General features: G+C 37.4%; 2 long non-coding RNA genes across 2 annotated transcripts; one reads left to right on the top strand and one right to left on the bottom strand.

The window, feature by feature from the left end:
- Window positions 1-7,086: 7,086 nt before the first annotated feature.
- On the bottom strand, window positions 7,087-8,700 carry LOC121049000. The gene is made up of 3 exons (XR_005799104.1): window positions 8,577-8,700; window positions 8,401-8,492; window positions 7,087-7,657 (listed from the first exon to the last, which is right to left on the bottom strand). It is a non-coding gene; the product is annotated as an uncharacterized LOC121049000 (long non-coding RNA).
- A 3,525-nt stretch (window positions 8,701-12,225) lies between these two features.
- LOC121049540 lies at window positions 12,226-15,019 on the top strand. Its single transcript, XR_005800676.1, has 2 exons — window positions 12,226-13,346; window positions 13,659-15,019. It is a non-coding gene; the product is annotated as an uncharacterized LOC121049540 (long non-coding RNA).
- The last annotated feature ends 9,153 nt before the right edge of the window (window positions 15,020-24,172 follow it).

Raw genomic sequence — 24,172 nt, 5'->3', positions numbered from 1 at the left:
ATGATAGAAAGATCATCGTTTGTAGCATCTATATAAGCCCCAGCCTATTTAAGGCTTCTAACCAAAAATATAAATTTGGTCTTCATGGCCTTAAACCTTCACTGAGGAGATGGTGAGGAAATTGGTATATTTAGAATCTGAAAATGCATCTTTTCTGGTCATTTAAATTAAATGGCCCTTTAATTACTAGACCACATAATCCAAAACTTACATCTCATGACCACTAGTAAATACTTAGCAACTTTAATGAAGCTCCTTGAACAATTAGGCACTTGGCCAAAATGAAGCCGATAATGAATATTACCTGTATATATGGGTTAAAACACAAGCATTCTTTCCAAGCACACTTTCTTGCCTCTTTCCTATGTCGTCTTCTTTTTTTCCTTTTTTTTGCATGTTCAAAAGAAGAAAAAAATTATAATGGCCGTTATGGAGGCGGCCAACGATGCTTTATCGTAAACTTGGAAACTTCTTTGTTTTCAAGCCTTTGGAGGCTGCGAAGCATTAAACTTAAACCCCAGGTAGCAGGTTCTTGTTCTCTGGCTATTATGTAGGCCGAATTTTCAAGCTCTACATATGTACTTGAATTACCAACTTCTGCTTCTACTTCAAATTTAGCCGATTGTGATTTTTCTAAGTCGGCTTTATTACTGACAACCATGTCAAAGTGTACAACCTCCTCACTTAAATAATCAACCTCTTGATGGTGCTTTAGCCCTCTGAGTAGATCAAAGCCATGAATTGGCTCGTTTTGTTCATATATATCATCAATAGGCTCAACGTCGAGATCAAATTTGGGCTTACCATCGAGAGGAAAATCAACCTCCTTGTCAAAACTGCAACCATATTGGGGTTGTGTTTTGGGTGTTTGTAAATTCTATGCGGCGTGGCTATTGAAGTCAACAAAACTTTTGTACGCAGCATAGCTGTATCTCCCATTAACACCATATATTGAACTTGAGCCGTTTAGATTCAGCTCGCAGAAACTCATTTGTGAAAACACCTAATACATTAGTATCCCACCGGGTGTGCCAAAAGATTTTTGCCTCAAAATCATCTCAGCTCAAATTAGTAGCCGAGGGATTTGAAGTCCAATTGTCCTTCTTGATACGCAGGTGTGCCAACTCGCGGCCAATTGGCCAAGCAAGGTTTTGATAAGATTTGCATTTGATCTGACTTCTTTCAAGTGATTGTGGGCCGAGGAAGGAACCGTCTCTGCCGTTGGGTTCTCTTACCTTTGTTGCAAGGACTTTCGGCGTCTTCACCGATGTTGCTTTTCTTTTTTATTTTTGATGTAGGTTGCAGAAAGTGTCACGCCCCTGATTTTACACACATGAAAATAGATATATAATCCCATAATTATACATGCGCGATCGTTCAGCCATCAATACAAGGTACGTGGAGACATCTTCCTTTTACAGCAAATACATATTGATGCCCTGAACTCACAATTTCAAATGATGACCCGCTCCACAGAGTCATATATTACAAAACTTACGCATTAAATTGTCATCACAAAATAAAACGTAAATGCTCCTCAGAGCTTACTACATAGCGGAAGTCATAACAATGGCAAAGCCAACAAAATTTGCTTCCTACCCGTTCAGCTGCCAACAAGCTACCTCAGCTTCAGCCACGATTACCCTGACCTGCAGGATTAACCCCTACACCAAAGGAATGGTGCATCGGGTTTCCACACAACAAAACCCTGTAAGCTTATGAAAGCTCGTATGAGTAACTCATGAACATCAATCAACAACTCACCCACATCAGCTAAAGGAAATCATGCAACCATGATTCCTTCTAACACTCCATAACCTTTCCATCTAAGGAACAACATAAATCACTGCTGTGACAATGTTCTATTTGCTAATTTAACCATCAAGAAGCAATTCAACTCTCATCTAGACAATAAAAGAAGAATACTCAAGGAATTCTCTTTTAACTACATACTTATGAGTCTCCAGCAACCTCGACCGTTACCCCCATAATCTATAATGGCAGACAGACTATAGCTCTATTGAAATCGTAACCACTCGTCCGACTGCGGACGTGATTACCTATTTCCTGCCTTGGTCACCATCTGTGACATGTGGTTTTCAGACCCCGTCTGGTCTCATAATCAACATTAAGGTCACCATCTGCAACCTGTCACCATCTATGACATGTGATGTTCAGACCCCATCTGGTCTTAGAATCAACATTGAGGTCACCATCTGCAACCTGTCACCATCCGTGACCTGTCACCATCTGTGACACATGATCTTCGGACCCCGTCTGGTCATGAAATCAAACATCAAGGTCACCGTCTGCAACCTGTCACTATCTGTGACATATAATCTTTTTAGACCCTGTCTGGTCTTAAAGTCAAACGTTAAGTAAGTCGCACCCGACCTAAAAACGTTACAAACATCTAGTTTCGGCTTTCTTAATCCCTGCTCACCATCTGTGACCCTTGGTACAAAGACCAATACATCTAAAATGAGTCACGCTTGACTCAAAAATGTAACATCAAGCTCAATACTTTTCAAACAATAGAAAACATCTTTTTCCACAATATTGTTTCTTGAAAAGTCACATTCAACAATAATATGAACACCATCATGCATATTATTATTCATCACAATCATCCACAAGGATATATATATATATATATATATATATATATATATATATATTTCACGTAAATATATATATACGTAGCCATCTCAGAAATGCCTACTAATACCAACTATAGTTTGTAGTTAATTAATTAACGCCAAAACGACAATGGTAATTCTGTTCATAATGAACCTTGTGAGATTACTCACCTCGAACTCCTGCTGCGTCTTCAATAAAGCACAAAGCCGCCAATTCACAAAAAATCATCCACTGTACTTCGTCAAGTACCTAATCACATACGGTTCCAACTTAGTGACGATTCACATTTGATTTAAGTTCGAAACCCTTGTTTTGAACTAAAACCCCCCAAAGTGGCACCAATCGAGGCAAAACCACATCCGAGACCTCCCAAAGTCTCCGGAATACGTCCACGATCGATGTGACCAAACCACAAGTCGATCGGACGCTCGAATCCTCACGGATCGAATAAATCGATCGGTATGAAACTGTAAAAATCATAACAATTTCATACGAACTCCAAAATTTGCATATAATATATCAAAACGCTCGTATCAATGACTAGAACATATATAATACCAAAAACAGTTCTCCACATGGCCGGAAAGCCACCACAGACGGTGGTGCACCGCCGCCGGCCAAAACTCAATATTTCACAAAACTCCCAACATCAAAAAGCTTCATCTAAGCATGCTTGTGAATTCTCATAACTAGCTCGAAGTCAGAAAACAAGCATAAAGGGTTGAAAACTACCTCACAAGCCGTGAACAGTAATCTAAACTGAGTTGAACCAAGTTTTACGTGAATCGATCCAAACAACCACCAAGGATCGATCAAGGAGGCTGCTCTGAGCTCCCCAAGCTCAACATGAAGCCCCACCAACGTCGGAGATCGGAGAACCGACCGGGTCCGAAAACACCCAACTGCGCCGCCGTGGAGGAGAATCGATGCTAGAGAACACCAGAGGGACGACCAGACGGAGGAGACGATCCTATTTGGAAAGTTTCGTCGCCGGAGACCGCCGCAGTTCGCCTGAAAAGTCGGTTCGGGTCGGGTCAGTCGCGGGCGAGGAGAGAGAACGGAGCGTTTTCTGATTTTTCCGGAATGGTAAATGTGAAATGTAAATAGTAAGTTTCCGAAAATGGAAACTCCTATTTGTAGAACTTTCCCAAAATTTCAAATGCTGATAACTTTCACATACGAACTCCGATTGACGCATTCCACATGTCCACGAACTCGTATCGACGCGCTCTACAACTTTCATGAAGGAAGTTTTCCGAGAATCCCAACGTATAAAAAGTCAAAAATCACACAACCCGCTAAACTGTGAAATCCGAATAATTATACGCATGAAAACCATTCCACTTCACAAACAACCTATGAATAAAGCATAATAACAATTATTCATACAACTGGTCCATTATTAATTACCAAAATTACATAATGAAAATCCAGGTCATCACAGAAAGTAAAGTGCGAAAATTGAAAGAACAAGAATCTAAATGCGAATTAATTAAATTGCATGAAATTTAAAGAGACTGAAGAGTAAATGGCAGGAAAGATAAAGTGCGGAAGGTAAAGAAAGTGATAAAAATTAAAGTAGGCTAGAGAAAGAATGAAAAGATTGATATTGTAGAGAATTTGATGTATTGATTTTGAGTTGTGTTGGTCGGGGACCCTTTACAATGAGCTAAATGCCTCCTATTTATACTATTACAAACATAACATTGAGGAAAGAAAATACAATTAGGCGTAATAAATTCCTTAATTGCACCATAAGTGCATTCTTCTTGCGGCGCCATTATATTGATTTGTTCTTAAACATGCAATATTCTCTCTAACGCCTTCAAACTCAATAAAGTCTCAGCATTAATTATTCCAAAGAATAATTATCACCGTTATTTCCTTCCCTTCTCATTTCTTCTCCAAAAGTTCATATCTAATCAAATCTCATAAATATGAAATATATGGAGATATAATTCGTAAAAGCACCATATTTTCCTTATCTATCGGCCAAATATTTTATGGGTTGATTTACCAAAATTGGGTATAAACAACTATTATTTACCTTATTCACAAACCCGAATATTTCTCAACCTCTGAATCATTGGACGAATTGATTTGCTTTGATTTGATGGTCTTCTATGCCGATTTGTGATCATAATCGAGGCAGTTTAGTGTTTTGACCCTAATTGACCATACAATGTAGCTCTGCTATGTTTAGTGTTCAAGAACCTTCTGTAATAAAAGTTTGAATTTGCTTGAAATTCCATAAGCTATACTTGCTTACCTGTAATTACATTTATTGTTAAATAGCATTCTAATTACTACTATTGTGGGTGAGCCAGAACTAGCTTTCGAAAGTCAAGAAGCTGCAAGAGAATTCGCTGACAAATTAGCTGAAATTTTTACCTCAATTAGAGCTAGGGCTCCAAAGAGGACCACAGTACTGCACAAACGAGAGAGAGAAGGAGGAGAGAGAAAGTGGATCTGGAAGACTCTGTTTCTTCTGTCACCGATCTCCGACCACCAGGGTGGACTTACTGGAGCCACCATCTTCTTCGCCTTCCTCTGACGAGTCAACGCTAGGCTGCACGTCCTCTGGCCACGACTAGAAGCATGGCCACACAGCTCCGTCCAGTCCACCTTCGAGCTGACCACAAAGAAATCTCTTCATTTCTAGGGTTTTGTTGTTTGGGTCGATTAGGATGGGGAGAGAGTGAGAGAGAGAGTCGTCTTCTAGAGTTTTGTGGTTTGTTTTGATCAGGATGGAGAGAGAGAGAGAGAGAGAGAGAGAGAGATAGGAGGAGGAGGAGGAGAGGGATAGATCTTTGGGGAAGAGCAGAGCAAATGGGTTGCTAGTGAGTGAGGTAGAGTGGGAAACTGACCAAGTCTAATTTTGTTCCCCGCTTAGTACGAAAATTTCTTTCCGCCTTTTTGAAAATTTTTGAATCAAAGTATAGACATCAGTCGATAATAAAAATCGATGTCAATTATATAAATAGAAATCGGATTTTCAGAAACTGATGTTAGAATAAGTTTTTACATCGCGTGAAATCTGGACCGTTTTAAATGATGTGATGTCTATTAGCATATTTCTAGTAATTATCACAATCTGCCTATATGTATTGCCATCATATGAATTGCAATATGTACATGTACTACTTGATTTTAGCAGATGCTTAATAAGATAAAACTTAATAATATAATTGCACATTACTGATCATATCACAATTAAACAACAATAAAGCTATAATACATACTAACTGGTGATGATTCTGATATGTAATTCAACACTAGATGATGTCTGTAATTCCCATATTTGCAGCATGCTTAACAAAATCAGCTACTGGTAAGGCTTTTGTCAATGTATCTGCCAACTGATCTTTTGTTCCAATCTTTACAACTTCAATCTCTTCACCTCTGACACTTTCTCTCACTGCAAAGTACTTGACATCTATGTTCCTTGAACTTGAAGACCTCTTGTTATTCTTTGAGAAGAAAACTGCTGATGCATTATCACAATAAATCACCACAGGCCTTTCTATAGAACCCATTAACTTCAAATAAGAAATAAAATTTCTCAAGCACAATGCATATCCTATTGCTTCAAGAATACCAATATACTTAGCTTGAAAAGTTGATGTTGCTGTCAAGGTCTGTTTTGCAGTTTTCCATGAAATAGCTCCAACTTCTAGAAGAAAGATGTAACCTGATGTTGACTTTAAATCATCCATGTCTGATTTGTAAGATGCATCTGTGTAGGCCTCCACCTCAAGTTCTAGCTCATCAATCTTTCTGTAAATCAACATATGATTTTTAGTCTTCTTCATATACCTTAATACTTTCTTTCCTGCTATCCAATGTTCATGGCCTGCATTTGATTGAAACCCTGAAAGCATATTTACTGTAAATGATATGTCAGGCCTTGTATAAATCTGAGCCTGCATTTTTCATGCTTTCTGCTTCCAACACATTCTTAGGACATTGTCCCTTGTGCAGCCTATCTCCTTTAGACATTGGTGCATCACCTGATTTTCAGCCTTGTGTTGAAACGAAAAAAATCACGCACCCAATTACAACAAGACCCATCCACCGCAGGAAAATATGAGTGCTTTATTTAAAATTAAAAGCCTCTAATTCAAAAAAAAAAAATGGACGAGATTGATAGCTATTGAAACTCTAAGCAAAAGAAAAAGCTTAGAGTCATCAAGCTTACCTATATTGGGTTTCACAAAAAACGTGTTGACTCCTAGCTTTATTAAGAGTCTAGATAACAATGCAATTGCAAAGATAAGAGTTGTAGCCTTCACGGGTTCTTGGAATTCAAGTTCCCAAACTATTTCAATTTGAGTGGAACTCCAAAACCCTCCAGGTTGATTAGAAGTCAACCTCATCACCAGTTCACTATATAAGTGCTACATGAAAATAAAACAAAGGAGGACGGACGTAAGGAGCATAGCAGTGTGAGGAGGATTGTGAAGAAGCAGAGGACAGCAACCGAGGAGAGGAAGAAAGCAAGAAAGAAGAGGGTGAGACTTTCACCGATATGCACCTTTTCCTTTGCTGTTCTCAAGTGATGCCGGCCTCCAGCGATATCGTAGGGTATCAATGTCATATATGCTCTGACATGGCGTGCCTTAGGGTGCTGATATTGTTGTCGAGCTCTAGCACGGCGTGCCATAGGGTGCCGTATCATCCTCAAGCTCTGACACAGAGTGCCTTAGGGTGCCGTATCATCCTCAAGCTCCGACACGGTGTGCCTTAGGGTGCCGGATCATCCTTAAGCTCCTACACGGAGTGCCTTAGGGTGTCGTATCATCCTTAAGCTCCGACACGGCGTGCCTTAGGGTGCTGTATCATCCTTAAGCTCCGACACAGCATACCTTAGGGTGCTGTATCTTCATCGAGCTCCGGCGATACCTCCAGGCACCATTTTTGCCCTCAAATTTTGGGTGACGGTCATTGGTTCGTAAAATCCTAACAGCAGGGGCTTTGCTCTAAAGTTCCAGCAGTGCCACAAAGCTTTGACAGAAACCTGCAATAAATTTGCATGCAGGAATGTCAAAAACAGAGTTGAACTCATCTCTTTCATCCTCACTGACAGCGGAAAAAAAAAAAAAAAAAAGCACAAAGCGTCCCTGTCAAACCATCCTAACAAAAACATCCGAGCAGGGAGAGTCCTTGAAACTTTGGTTGTGCTGCATTTGAAATCAAAACGAACTCGGTGGGTTTCCTCTCAAAGTAAAAGTCAAAGAAGAAAGGGGAAATTGATGACCAAAGAGTTACATTTTTGTCTTCTTCAACAGATCAAGACAAAACCAAAATATTAAAAAAGCATAATAAGAAGATAAGAATGAAGTTTGGCGGTGGTCTTCCAAAACAAGGAAGAAGGCTTATTTAAACATGTCTTTTTGTTATGCAAAGTGTGTTGGAACATGATGGCACCACCATGAAGTAATGACAGAAGAAGCAAACCTAATTAAAGAAAATTTTTTTTATTTGCAAATAAAAGAACAAGCATTCAAAGATCAGTTCATAAGCACCAAATTGAAAACAATACTGGAGTTCCAAGGCAATGATTAACAGGCCACAATAGGAGGCCAAGTGGTTTTCTATCTAATATACCTACAGTCAAAACCGGAGCTAAGAGTTTTGAATCAAGTTTCAAAGCAAAAGGCATGTTCTTCTTCAAATTAAAGCCTGCAATAAAGCTAACACGCATGAAGCTACAAAGAAGGATAATTAACTTTGCTACTGAAGAATGATAACACAAAGCACCTGTTCGATAAAAAGCGACAGCCAAATTGAACCCCCAAGGTGAAGAAACAAGCTCCAAGCTCCTAAGTAGTGGGTACTCCTTCGAAATCACTCTGAAGCACAACGGAAATATTGTCGAAATCAGGGTCTTTGAATTATGACCACAAAAGCAAGGAAAAAGTGAAGAGGGTCCTTACCCAAGTCTTCATAGTGAGGAGCAATAAAGCCAAGCGCAAGCTTCAAAGCTGGAGAAGTTTTGTCTCGCAGAAGACATAGGTGTTTCCATCTCCAAGTTGCATCTTCAGATCGATTGGGCATAAATCCCATGTCTTCGCCTAGGTTCTGAATCGAGGCGATGAAAAGAAAAAAAGGAAAGGATTTTTTGCACTAACAGTGTCTGGAGACTTGGGTAACTGACAATATGATACCCGAACTTATAAAGTTATCAATGTAATACCCAGACTCAATTTTTCATATCTCTATCGTACCTACGGTCATTTTCCGTCAAGGCGCCGTCATTTTTTTTTTTTTTAAATATTCAATTTGTTAAATTCTCTCTCTCTCTCTCTCTCTCTCTCTCTCTCTCTCTCTCTCTCTCTTATTCATCATCCTCTTCTTGAAACAGATCAAATCCAAAACCAGTTACCTATCATTGTTTTGATTTCATCTCACATCAAATTCAACCTCTTGCAATTTCCTTTCTCATCCAAATCCACCACCAGTCCCACCTCAGTGACAACAATCAAGATAAGTAATTGAACCTAACAATTCTTCATGTTCATCTTCTTAAACCCAGCAAAAAAGCAAAAGGAAAAGAAAAAAAACTAAGATATCCCAACAATTGTTCATGTTCTTGAGCCCATTCATGTCCATCTTCTTAAACCCAGCATACTCAGAACTTATCTGAGTCAATGCATTTATTAGAACATCCAATATCAGTGGCTCTTTAGTACCGATATCCACCCTATCAATAAATATATCCAATAGGTGAGTGAGAACCATCTATGCTTCTGTCTCCAATTGTATAAGAGAATCAGCATATAACTAACTATCAACACAAAGCCTGAAATTGTGAAGGATTATAACAGTTCCACAATTCAAGTTGAGCTACATACCAAACATGTCCCAAGTTGTCTTGAATCTCAAGACCAACAGGAGGCCTCTTGAATCACGCTCACCCACCTTCCTAAATTTAGATCCGGACAATCTGATCCAAACCAAGGTCAGTGAACAAGAACCTTCGATCGCGGGATCACGTGTACAAAAACATCAGTGAACAAGAACTTCGACCCCAGCATCACCTTTGCCAGCCCGCCGCAACAAAACATCAGAAGAAGGTCTCGTGCAGGCTTGTAGCCCCAAATTCGAACTCCATTCGAAATCCAACTTCAATCCCGCAGCCGCCCATCATGGTCTTTAGCCGCCTCACCATTCTCTAAAAGACTCGAAGCCGGAGTCGTGGGGTTAAACAAGACAGCCCATTTCCCCTCCTCGCTGGAGTTCAACTTCGACTTGCCGGAATTCTTGAAAGCAACACTTCACTCTGTGATTTCCCCTCTCTCTCTCTCTCTCTCTCTCTCTCTCTCTCTCTGAACAGAAAACCCTGGTCCAGACGTTATCCAGTTCCCAAATTCCGACAAATATGAGATTTCAAGCCCCATAACCTCTCTCCACCGATTTTTCTTTTCGACTAGGACCTCCCTCCACCGATTGGGATCTTCAGTTTTTATTTTCAATATATTATAATTTATTCAATTTATTTTCAATTTTGATAGAGTAGAAAAGTCTATTTTGCCCTCATTTTGCAACTCATGTGCGTCACACGTGATCAACATTAATAGCGTAGTGATGAAAATGACCGTAGGTATGACAGAGATACGAAAAATTGAGTCTGGGTATTATATTGATAACTTTATAAGTTCAGATATCATATTGTCAGTCACCTAAGTTTCCAAACACTGTTGGTATAAAAAAACCCAAAAGGAAAATAAGGAAGGCAGCTAGGCCTCCGTATCACTTTGGGCCTCCAAGAAGTTTCTCATGGTTGTCCCAATAATCTGGTGTCCGAATAAGAAAGAAAAAGCTTGATGGGTGTCTTCGAGATTCAGATGAAAATTAAAAAGTGTGACTTAGAGTTTACTTGACTCTACGGGTGTCCAAATCAAAAATACCCGAATATTGGTTTCATAAAAAAATGCTTCGAGACCTAAAATGGAAATCATTTTGGTACAAAACCAAGAAAAAGGCAAATACCCAAAATCAACAAACTTATGAACTACAATGATTTGATAATTTCAGAGGGTATGTAGGCAATCTGGATTTAAATCTGGATGCAACCACAACTAAAATCGAATCCCTGGTTCTTTCAAAACCACATTCAACCAAATGCTTAACCAAAATCTTTCGACATGTCATCTATCTGTCGAAAATCCAAACCAACAAAATTCTGAACTACAATAGTTTGATCCCTTTACAGGGTATGTAGGCAATCTAGCGACCCACTAGATGCAACGGCAAATTCAAATAGAATCCTTGACTCTACCAGTTAATTTCAACCAATCCGAATCTCTGACTCCACCAGTCAAATTCACCCAAATACCAGAAAAATCAAATCATTCCCAAATTACCCAAAAGCAAATTCAAGAGCTCTAAACCCTCACAAATATCTCAAACAAAAATCCAAAAATAAATGGGTCATCTACCCATTTAAATCTCAAATGCTGGAACTACATGTGGTTTGATCCCGCAAGGGTATGTAGGCAATCTGGAATCAAATAATCTAGAAGCAACCGCATCCCAAACACTATTCCTATTCCAAAAATCCAAGCCTTCCAATGGCTCATTCACTCATTGGAAGTCTTGAACTACGAGTGGCTTGATCCCTTTCCGAGTACGTAGGCAACCCATTCAAAAATTTGGGTGCAGCCGCAAAAACAAACAACCACACACTGGTTTCTTTATAAATGGAATCAAAAGGTGTATTCCTTGTAACAAGGAATTGTAATTAAGAGACACAGTCTGTCTTGAATGGGTCGAACCCGAAATAATTAAAATTCTATTATGTTAATGAATACGAGTGAAATTACGTTGGGTGACATTTTACACTTTGTGCAATTTTTAACCCAACATCTTGCATCCCAAATCTTTGAAATATGTTGTCTACATAATTTTTCTGAGATAAACCTAGAGCATATTGCTTTCTATTCTAGTTATCTCAATGCCTAGCACATAATGTGCTTCTCCGATGTCTTTCACGTCAAACTGACTTAACAGAAAAGCTTTTGTTTCTTTCAACAAATAAATGTTACTGCTTGCAAGTAAAATATCATCAACATATTGAACGAGCAAAATAAAATTGCTCTCATTGGTCTGAAGATATTACATTCATCTAATTTATTTTCTAAAAATCCAAATTGAGTGATTACCTTATCAAACTTGAGGTACCATTGCCTTGAAGCTTTCTTAAGACCATATATTGATTTCTTGAGCTTGCAAACCTTACTTTCATTTTCTGCAAATCGATCTGTGTAATACCCGAGTCATCGTAAATTGTTGGTGACATGCCATTATAACAAAGAATTTCCTCCTTTCAAAACAAAGATCATGAGACCATGGGAAAATGTAATTAATATTTTCTCATTATCTTAATGGAATTTGAGTGTCATTTTGAGGCTGAAATAATCCAAGTTTTTTTTTTCTTTTTCCTTGTTATCCATCATTCCCTTAGCAAATGTGATTGTCCTTCCAAACATGGTCTTAAAGAAATACATGTGGCAAATTATGAGCCCTTGTCCCCTTGATTTGTTTGCCGACATCATGAATAAATAAAATGGGAATAAGAAGGATCCAGGAGGAAGGAGAATAGAAAAAAAAAAAGAAAAAAAAAAAAGACTGGATTTCTCTGGAACCCGGAGGAACACTCCCTTTGACAGAGAGCCCCATAAGCTCAAGGCTTCTGATCCCTTTCGGTGACTCGACGACCCGCGATGGGTCTCTGTCAAAAATCGTCCGTCCAGCCACGACGTGGTGACGCACCGATCTCATTCAATTTCTCTCCTCACCGCGGTTCTACCTTCAGTCTTGGTTTGCTAGGCGAGGAAGAAGTATCGAAGCTCGAAAGGTTTTGGTATTCCGGCGACGATTGGTTGTACATGAGGTGAGAAGGTTGGTCCTCTCGTCAAGATCTATGTCCTGGTATAGTTATGAATGAATTGGTGTTTTGGGGCAAAACAATTTCCTTTGCACTCAAAAAAATCGGGATTATTTTTAAATAACTTAGAGGTAGGGATGTTACAATTTACAAATGGTATCAGAGCGGGGAAATGATTTCTAAGGGATAGGCTTTGGGTTGAAATGGACTCGTGGTATGGGTTTTCACAATTTTGAGAGTATGCATGATTGTTTGCTTTGTATCATTGTCCGTCAAGGTTTTTGGTTTTGATATAAACTATTTGAATTGATTCATTGATACCAGATTTAAGAGGTTGTTTTACTTTTACTCAATTTAGACTCAACTCTTCAGGAGAACTCTTTGGCTTAGGTTTTTTTTAACTCTCTGTTCTAGCTCAACTTAGTTTCTGCTCTCATCATATTGTTTTGCTGATTTTGTAGTTGCTGAAGTTTTATTTTTAGACATTTGGTTCTTCGATATTCTTACTGTTGGGTGCAAAACAAAAATCCATGGTGGAGGGAACGCCCCCAGTAAGACGTTATTTTATAGGACTAACTTCAGGCCCTGCATGTTTGTCATATAATTGAGATGTTATATCAGTGTTCTGTTATTGCTCCACTGTGCTATTATTTGGTTGGTTTTGGGTGCTGTGATGAAGGCTTGATTATTTGCTTCTATCATATATGGGTGCCTAAAGCAATACTGCTAGTTGCTTATTTTCTTCCATCTCTCTGGATGTGTCTTAAGTATTTTGATATTGGGCTGATGTGAAGTACACAATGATTCTAGACTGCAGGTAAGCTCAGGTAAACTACTCTTAGTTTATTTGTATATCTGTTTTACAATGGCAAGTATTTTTCCAGTTTGTTGAAATCTACTTATATGCACAACTATTATCATTGATCGGTTTCTTAATTGGATTTTGTGAAGAAATTCAAGTTCTATAACTTTTTATGAGTTGGTAAATGTAAGGTGATATCAATCTGGTATTATATATTGTTCTTTTTCTTTGTGTTCATTTATGTAACTGCATATACAATGTTAGAGATAAGGCCCGATTAAATATCAAAGGAAGCTTGGGAACAATGTGAGAATTTCTTGGATGCAGGTAAATGTTCTTGTTTATAATCGAGTATTATAGTATTCTGATATGAACTGCATCAATCTTGGATATTCTGTATTACTTGCCCTATTTCAAGATGCGGCATTTGAGTCTTGGGAAATTTAATTTTTGTGGAACTACATGGTAGTAATAATATGCAACAGGAAATGCCAAGGATGCATTGGAGTTACTAAAACTCTGTTGATCATGTAGAAAAGTTTTTCAATTAGTCGGAATTGACTGTTCCTCGAAGGTGCTTGTTCACCTCACTGATGTATATAGGATAGTCTTTATTTGTTAGTTTTTGAAAGTTTACGATGTTGCCTCTTGCGCATTGTAGCCATATCAATGTATGAACTTTGAGAATTTGTATATGTAAACTATATCTAATGAGTCAGTACATGAAAGTCTGAGGGGATGCAACAATCTACTGAAAGCAGGTGTATTCAGGTAAATTCTTCCTCTTTGCTTCTATACCACTTTCACAGTAGTTGGTATGTTTTTTTTTTACATTTATACCTTGATTGAAATTACCTTGTTTGGACTTCTGCATTTGCATACATGATTATGCTTTATGAATTAGTTAACTTCTTTTCATTTACTGAACATTGCCTACATGTGTTTGAAATTTTCAAATCATGATGACTTCATTGAAAGGAAATTATAGATGACACGCATGACAGTGTGTGATGTGAATGAAAGCCAACAAGTTAATTGTCCAATGAATTTAATCCGGTTAGGCCCAGGATAAAATTAAGGAGGGATAGAGTTCCCTTGGGTGAAAGACCCTAAACCCGATTGGGGTTTGTGGATTCGAGTGGATAATTAAGTAGGGATTGTGCCTCCCTAGAGTGAAAGACTTAAAACCCAATCGGGAATCCGCTTAGTTCGGGGTGTCCTCGGTGGCCTTAATCTGAGGTTCTGCTTAGTTCGGGGTGTCCTGGGTGGCCTTAATATGAGGTTCCACTTAGTTCGGGGTATCCTTGGTGGCCTTAATCTGAGGTAGTACGTGGTGTTCTCGATGACCATAATTCGAGAGGTATTGGGCCTAACCAGTGATAGAGAAAATGGAAAGAAAATATCATTGATACCCACTATCTATGTACGAAGTCATGGGTTCGAGTCACCATAGGGGCATGAGTGAAACCTTTGATCCTCTTTTTTTTAAAGAAAAAGAAGAAAATATCATTGATAAATTTGAAAAGGGTTATGGTGAATGACAAGCGTATTTAACATGATCTTGTTTAGTTAAACAAATTTTCTTGATATGTAAATGTTTGCTACAGTTGCAAGGAAGACCAGTATGGTCATATATATGGCTTAATCAATATTGCAAGACCAGATATGGTCAGTATTGCAAGACCCGATATGGTCAGTATTACAAGAATAAGTATGATTAAATATGTTAATTATTTGAGTTGGCTCCTTGAGCAGTTTTATAGCTTCTGAATGTGTTTTAAGGTTTTGGGTGAAAGACGAAGATGATCCATAATTATTAGGGAAAAACTTACAAACATTACCTGAATTACGGGCCACTAATAACTTTCGTACCTCAACTTTAAAAATTATCACAATAGTACCTAGATTATCTAACACGACCTAACATTCATACATGCCGTCCACTTTGCCGTTAACGGTGTTAAATTTACAAGGGTAAATCTGTCATTTCACTGTTCATCGCTCTTACCATGATACTGTTCATTTTAAAAAAATTATATTCCTCTCCTCAGAAAAGAAAATTTTTTTAAATTAAATTAAAATTGAACAGTACCGTGGTAATAGAGATGAACAGTGAAATGACAGATTTACCCTTGTAAATTTAACACCGTTAACGGCAAAGTGGATCTCAGGTATGAATCTTGGGTCGGGGTGAAAAGTCCAGGTACCAAAATGATAGTTTTTGAAGTTGAGGTACGAAAGTTATTAGTGGCCCATAGTTTGGGTACTGTTTGTATTTTTTTCCCTAATTATTAGTAGTTATTATTGGTGAATGAATGTATATGTATGTGTATATATATATATATATATATATATATATATATATAGGTGAATATTTTGCAACCTAGAGTTATGTGGTAAGATGCATATCCAACTATTAAGCTTCAAAAGAACAAAATCCAATTCTAATATCCAATTGCGCTTTGAATTATGACTATTAATTTTGCTTCTTTTGCCACTAGTGTGAATAAGTCGGATATGCTTAGGCGATATTGTTGTGGCAGATGCTCTGTACCACGTGAGCTACAGACAATAAGATATGGCATAAAATGTTAGTGTCATACAATAAAGTAGTCTGACATCCTAAGGAACAACTGAACAAGGATGGATTAGAAAGTATGATGTTCACATGCAAATGCAAGCCGGTACTGATCGCACATGGACTAGAATTAGTGGAACAAGCTTTACATGCTTGTCCTATCAAACTAATTTATAGAGAGGAAAGAGAGACGATCCAGTTTGCTTTAGACTAAAAACCACTTGAAATAATATAGGGGTGATGCAATGTACATGGCATCATAAGTTTCTGTTATCATTGGAAACACAGTCCCTCAAATTGTTGGACGGGCAAGATTTGCCCCGATTGTTCTCTCTCAATAGTATATTAGTAACTGGAAAGCAGAATGTCAGTTATGCAAGAAATTCTAGTGTTGTTTGGATGAGTAGTCCAAAGAACATACTGAAAGATCAAGAGCTATCTACTAAATATAGAGTTTGAATTATAACCTATTATTTTAAATTTCGAGGATGAAATTTTTTTAAGCGGGTGGATTTTTAATACCTGAGTCATCGTAAATTGTTAGTGACACGTCATTATAACAAAGAATTTCCTCCTTACAAAACAAAGATCATGAGACCATGAGAAAATGTAATTAATATTTTTCATTATCTTAATGGATTTTGAGTGTCATTTTGAGGCTGAAATAATCTTTTTTTTTTTTTTTTCTTTTTCCTTGTTATCCATCATTCCCTTAGCAAATGTGATTGTCCATCCAAACATGGTCTTAAAGAAATACATGTGGCAAATTATGAGCCCTTGTCCCCTTGATTTATTTGCCGACATCATGAATAAATAAAATGGGATTAAGAAGGACCGAGGAGGACGGAGAATAGAAAAAAAAAAAAAAAAAGACGGAAAAGACTGGATATCTCTGGAACCCGGAGGAACACTCCCTTTGATAAAGAGTTCTAGAAGCTCAAGGCTTCTGACCCCTTTCGGTGACTCGACAACCCGCGATTGGTCTCTATAAAAAATCGTCCGTCTAGCCACGACGTGGTGACGCACCAATCTCATTCAATTTCTCTCATCGCCGCGGTTCTACCTTCAGTCTTGGTTTGCTAGGCAAGGAAGAAGTATCGAAGCTCAAAAGGTTTTGGTATTCTGGTGACGGTTGGTTGTACATGAGGTGAGAAGGTTGGTCCTCTCGTCAAGATCTATGTCCTGGTATAGTTGTTTCTCAATTTAATTGAGTTCTAAATGAATTGGTGTTTTGGGGTAAAACAATTTCTTTTGCACTAAAAAAAATCAGGATTATTTTCAAATAACTTAGAGGTCGGGATGTTATAATCTGGCTGCAACATATAAATTTCTTCATGCAAATCACCATTCAAAAATGCAGTCTTGACATCCATCTGGTGTAACTCAAGATCAAAGTGTGCTACTAGGGCCATGACAACTCTGAATGCATCTTTGGTTGAGACTGAAGAGAAAGTCTCATTATAATCAATTCCTTCCTTTTGATTGTAGCCTTTAGCCACCAATCTAGCTTTGTATCTCTCAATCTTCCCATCTGCATCCCTTTATGTTTTGAACACCCATTTGCATCAAATAGGCTTAGGATCATTTAGCTTATCAACCAAGATCCATACACCATTCTGTGCCATACTTTGAAGTTCATCCTCTATTGCTAACCTCCACTTTCCACTGTTCAGTGACTGCATAGCTTCTGCAACTGAAGTTGGATCATCCTCGTCTCCAATGTCAGTTTCTTTTACAGTTAAATACACTTTATAATCATCTGGTATGGCTGATTTTCTGGTCCTTGTATATTTTCTCAGGGCTATAGGTTAAGAAACTTCTACATTTGGTGCTGCATTAATCTCATCTTGTTGATCACCTAGCTGTACTTGCACTTCATTGTTTACGCTCTGTTCATTTTGAGCAACTATGGCTGCATTAACACCTTCAACAATGTCTTGCACTTCATCTCCAACTTGATGTGCTGCAATGTCAGATTCTTGAATGGGATTCAAAAGTACTTCATTTTCTGGAACTGAATTGTTGTTGCAGTCCTGGTTGAGGATTGAAGAGTCACTGCATTCTTGGTACACAAACCATTGTTCAAAGACTTTGTTGCTAGAAGCATTGCTACCATTTCTTTTTCTGCATCTTTTCTTGCATTGTTGTCAAACAGTTCATTATAAAATATGGCTCTATGTGACTCCACAATTCTTGTGCTTCTGTTTGGGCAATAAAATTTGAAACCTTTTGATTTTTCACAGTAGCCAATGAAATAACCACTTACATATTGAGAATCAAGCTTTCCATCTGCCACATTATGAACTCTCACCTCTGCATTACAGCCTCACACATGGAAATGGTTTAAACTAGGCTTGTAACCACACCATAATTCAAAAGGAGTTTTCAACACAGTCTTGCTTGGAGTTCTATTGCAAATATAATTTGAAGTTTTCAAAGCTTCTCCCCACATAAATTTTGGCAATGCAGACCTCACTATCATGCTTCTCACCATGCTAATCAAAGTCCTATTCCTCCTTTCTGACACTCCATTTTGCTGTGGATTATATTTAGTAGTGTATTGTGCCACTATTCCACATTTATGCAAATAAAATGCAAAAGAACCTTTGTGCTATCCTTGTTCTATATACCTGCCAAAGTATTCACCTCCCCTATCTGATCTGATAGCCTTAATCAATTTTCCAGATTGTTTAACCTTAGCCTTATAGATTTTGAAAAATTCCAAAGCTTGTGCTTTTTCTGAAATTAAATAGTTATAACTATACCTTGAAAAATCATCAATCAAAGTGATGAAATAGCAATTACCACATATTGTATTGGCTGGAAAAGGACCACAAATATTTGTATGAATTAAATCAAGCATTTATTCACTTCTTTTTGAACCTGTTTTCCTAGCATTTGTCATCTTACCCTTCAAGCAGCAATCAACACAAGTTTCTAAATCTGTAACTTCTAAGGCAGGTAAAATGCCTTGTTTCACAAGTTTTTACAATCTTTGTTTTGAAATGTGGCCAAGTCTTTTATGCCACAGAAAAGATGATTAATCACAAAACTTCCTTTTTGAATTTAATTTGCTTAAAAGAAAAACTTTCTTGCTGTCATCAGTTTCAGCCAAAATATTTTCACAATTTGCACACCTTTAACCATTTACAAGATTGACATCTCCAAAGCAATTTGAAATATAATAGAAATTCATAACTTTATTATTACTTGAAAAGCTAAAACCATTGTTTGCTACAAATTGGGAACTAGAAATCAAATTCCTACAGATACTTGGAATACAATACACATTGTTTAATACTAGTACATAATTATTCCTAAACTTAAGTTTGACAATTCCTACAGCCTTCACAGCCACTCTTTGGCCACTTCCAGTACACTCCCTTGTCTCATTCCTTCTTGGGAGTGAAATCTTTGACAATCCCTATAATGAGTTAGCAATATGAATAGGGGAACTAGTGTCAAACCACCAAGAGTTGTCATTTACAAAACCATTTGACTCAAAATTGAAAACAGATTTTTCAGCCAAGCTTTGAAACCTTTACAATCTTTCTTAATGTGACCAAGTTTCTTGCAAAAGAAACAATTAATGCCACCTGCAGGTTTGTTTTTCATTTTATCATGATCAAATTTCACAATGGATTTAGAGGTGCTTATATTGTTATCTGGTTTGAAGTTCTTGCTGTTGCCAAATTTCTTCTTGTACTTGATTTTGGACATTAGATTCACAACCACTTATGCTCCTTCTCACTTCTTCATTTCATCTTCAACTTCTACACACAGTGAAATCAACTCATTGATACTCCATTTCTCCTGAGTCTTGTACAATGTCTTGAGTTGAGAGTATTCATTTGGGAGTGAGTCCAGAATCATGTACATAAGAAGTGAGTCATCAATTTCCATATTCAGTCTTCTGAGCCTTGCAGCAATATCTGAACCTCTCATATTGTATTCTCTAACACTAGTCTTGCCATTGAACTTCATTCTTGCAAGCGACCTCACAAGGTTTTGCACTTCAGCTTTGTTAGAAATTTTGAACTTCTCTGCAATAGAATTGAAGAACTCCTTAGCCAATTCTGAATCAGGTATATTGCCCTTCACATTCTCATGCATGCTTTTCTTGATCATGATCAATGCCATCTTTTTATGCTTGTACCATTTGTCATGTTTCTCCCTTGCATCTCAGCTAGAATTCTCAATTAATGCTACTGGTGGATCTTCTTTCAACACATGATCATAATCCAATATCCCCAGATTTAGTTATATGTCTCCTTCCCATTTCTTAAAGTTTGAGCCATTCAGAAGTTTAATCTGATTTATGCTCATAGGAAAGTGCATAGCTGCATGTGAAATGATCAAACAGATTAATCTAGTGTAACTCAATGCCAGAATAAACTAAATGTCCCAAATATATATAATGTAGTGTATATATGCAGCAACATGAAGCTTTATCAATTTCAAGACTTTGACAACCTTTGTGGTGTACTAATCTCTATTGACATATGAATGTTCATTCACTTAATATACATATAACAGGTTTAAAACCAAATGTCTACAACTGCATTTCTTTGGAAATCAGTACAAATTTAATATTAAGTTTCAAAACCGGCAATTTTAATAATATAACTTTGACATCTTTTCTTTTGACATAAAGCGACTTTGACAGCACATATGTTCAAAAGATTGACAGAATGATGCAGATAATTCCATTTAATGCATTCTTAGGCTACTTTGGCAGCACATGATGCATTTATCTTAATATTAGTCATAGCATTGGCATGTTCATACATCAATTATCACAAAATCAAAATAACAGATGAATGAACATATGTATATATGCTTTTAATATGAAACTGATATGAATTTGTATGTATATCTTTAAATCTTGACATTTCAGTCATAAATATGTAAACCTTATGTATATATTTTGATGAATAATATATAAGAACACATAAATTTCATAAAATCAATGTATATTTACGGATCAAGTTACTATGATCATGAATATACCAAAATTATATGAATCACTTGATGCAGATTAAAGCAATTAAATTCCCAGAATTCATAATTTTAATACAGTTAGTTCATTCTACATGTAATTGATCTAAGTATGGTGGCTCTGATACCAATTGTTAGAAGAAATGTGTACTCAATCAAAACACATGAACTGAAACCTATACTAGATCAAATCATGTTAATATAAGTACTGCATTTCAACGGAACATATATTTTGATAGTGGGATTGAAGATGCTGTATCAATCCTAAATATGCAGAAAACAAGAACACAAGAACATGAAATACAGAAACTTACTCGATGCACTTCCATTGTCCATGATAGCCTTCTCTTGATTTCACGTTCTCTTAGTATATGGGACTAAAACAAGAACCACACGTGCATCAGAAGGGACCAATCTGACAGATGTATAGCAGACTTGTAAATCAGTTTCATCCATAAAGAAATTGCGACAATTCCTCACTTGCTTATCAAACCTTAACTGCTCTTTCAACTGTATCTTGATTTGAATTTGAATAACAGATAAGCTTGTCTTAAAATGAATTATATCATAAGCTTATATTATAGTCTAAACTTAGATTAATTATATAAATTAAGTGTATATACAGAACACAAGTTCTAAGCAATGTCTTGTTCCATAAGCAATGTTAATTTGCTTAAATTGTACTGTGTATCTTTACTAGTCTCACATACAATTGGCATTCATACTGGCTCTTGTCCTCCATCTTATTAATTATAATTTCTGAGGAGCATTGCTTTTGAAAACAAAGTAATATGCATCTGACATGATTCACTTTCTAAGTTTTGCTTCTGTTTTCTTTTTCAGCAAACCAAGTTGTGTAATCCATCTTGAACGATACGAGATGGTCTATCTACTTTATGTGAGATGGTCTTCTGCACTATTACACATTGCATAGCTTTCTACTATTTATACTTCAAGTTACAGTCTATTTTCTTGGTACTATTTGGTGTTTGGCGTCCTTATTCTTCTGCTATTCTTCTTTTTCTTCTTTTTCTTTTGATCATGAGTAGTTCTATAAGAACAGTATTCTCCAAATTTTGATTTTGTTTTTTCTTTTAATAAAGGAAAGTTTAATCTATTATAACTTCTTGATTGAAAATATGTACGTCATTTTCCACATCACTTGGTGTTGTGTTCACATCATTCAAACAACAAATCCAAACTATTAAACGTTTTTAAATCTAATTGCTCGCAAGAGGTATAAAAATTGTGTAAAATATAGTGTCACATAATCCGGACTCTCTATACATATATATAGAATTATAGTTACATCTTAGTGAAAAAAGAAAAACAAAAAAAAGGGAACTTATACAAAGTAGGACAACTTGCTCGAGCTACAACTTATACAATATGCACCTAGCCATCCACACCTTTAAAGAAAGCATGGGAACCTTTTCCATATCAAGTGCTTGGCTCCAAAACTAGTCTGGGTAGCAAACTGTCTCTTTTGAGTGCGCGAGCATGCCAACACCTTTTAGTGTAGTCGTTGCGGCGTCCCTTGACCTGACTTCTTCTCAAACGTTGTGGACGAGGAGAGCACCCAACCTCGTCACAAGGTTCTTTTCTTTGCCTTTCGAAAAAGGACTTCTTGCATTACGAATAAGGACTTATTGTGATGCTCCGGAAATTCGTATTTATTTTCCGAGAATTTTCCAAAATCTAATTTAGGGTTATTGGATGGTTTCGTGGATCGTGGATGGAGCGGAAGTGTTTCGGACGAATTTCTATTCAGAAAGTATGACTTTAGATGGGGGCTCAAGGTTGACTTTTTATACGTTGGGATTCTTCGAAAACTTCCTTCACGAAAGTTGTAGAGCGCGTCGATACGAGTTCGTGGACATGTGGAACACGAGAATCGGAGTTCGTATGTGAAAGTTATGAGCATTTGAAGTTTTGGGAAAGTTCTATAAATAGGAGTTTCCATTTTCGGAAACTTACTATTTTTCATTTTCTCATTTTCCCTTTCCAGATATCAAACTCTCCGTTCTCTCTTTTCTTTGCGCGTGACCCAACCCGGACCTGACAACCCGACCCGGCCGCCATTTCCGATTTCGGCGAGCTCTATCGGTGAAACTCTCCAGATAGGATCATCTCCACCGTGCGCTCCTCTCTGTGGTGTCCTCTAGCATCGATTCGCAGCGGCTACGGTGCAGCAAGGCAGCGAACTTTGGTGCAGTCTCCGACGACGGCGAGGCTTCAAGTTTCCTTAGGTGAGTTCAGAGGTGGCTCCTTGATCAATCTGTGGTGGTTGTTTGGATCGATTCACGTAAAACTTGGTTCAACTCGGATTGAACAGTAATCCACGGCTTGTGAGGTAGTTTTTGACCTTTTATGCTTGTTTTCTGATTTCGAGCTAGTTATGAAAATTCACAAGCATGCTTAGATGATTAGCATTGATGTTGGAAGTTTTGTGAAATATTGAGTTTTGGCCGGCGGCGGTGGCGCACCGCTTGTGGTGGCTTTCTGGCGGCGTTCCGGCTATGTAAGGGACTATTTCTAGTATTATATATCTTCTACTCGTCGATACGAGTGTTTCAATATATAAAACGCAATTTTTGGAGTTCGTATGAAATTGTTATGATTTTTACAGTTTCATACTGGTCGATTTATTCGATCTGTGAGGATCCGAGCGTTCGATCGACTTGTGGTTTGGATATATCAGTTGTAGAAGTATTCTGGAGACATTGGGTGGTCTCAGATGTGGTTTCGCCTCAATTGGCGTCACTTTGGGAATTTTGGTTCGATTTAGGGTTTCGAACGTTATTCCTTGTGTTTCATTGACTGAATCAAGACTGTACTTTTCTTAGATGCTTGACAGAGTACATTCTGTAAGTAGTCTAGTGGTGTGAAGACGCTGTGGGAATTTCGAGGTGAGTAATCTCACAAAGTTCATTAATGAACGGAATACCTTTATTTTTTAGAGTTATTTAGTAATTGCAACTTATAGTTGATATTAGTAGGCATTCCTGAGCGGATGACTACGTATATATATATTTACGTGAAATATATATGTTTTGGTGGGTTTGTGGATTTATGAAGACAATATGCATGAAATGATGCTTTTTATTGTTTTGGGTTGTGGCTTTTTGAAAACAAATGATTGTGGAAATGTTGATTTCGATTTGTTTTGAAAAGCGTTGAGATTTGTGTATTTGTGGAACATTTTAGTTTGCGGTGGGTTTTTTAAATATGGGTCTTATACCGGGAGTAATTGATAGGGGTCAAT

Source organism: Rosa chinensis, chromosome 5, assembly GCF_002994745.2.
Source record: "Rosa chinensis cultivar Old Blush chromosome 5, RchiOBHm-V2, whole genome shotgun sequence".
Taxonomy (NCBI): domain Eukaryota; kingdom Viridiplantae; phylum Streptophyta; class Magnoliopsida; order Rosales; family Rosaceae; genus Rosa; species Rosa chinensis.
This window is presented reverse-complemented; position numbering and strand designations above follow the sequence as displayed.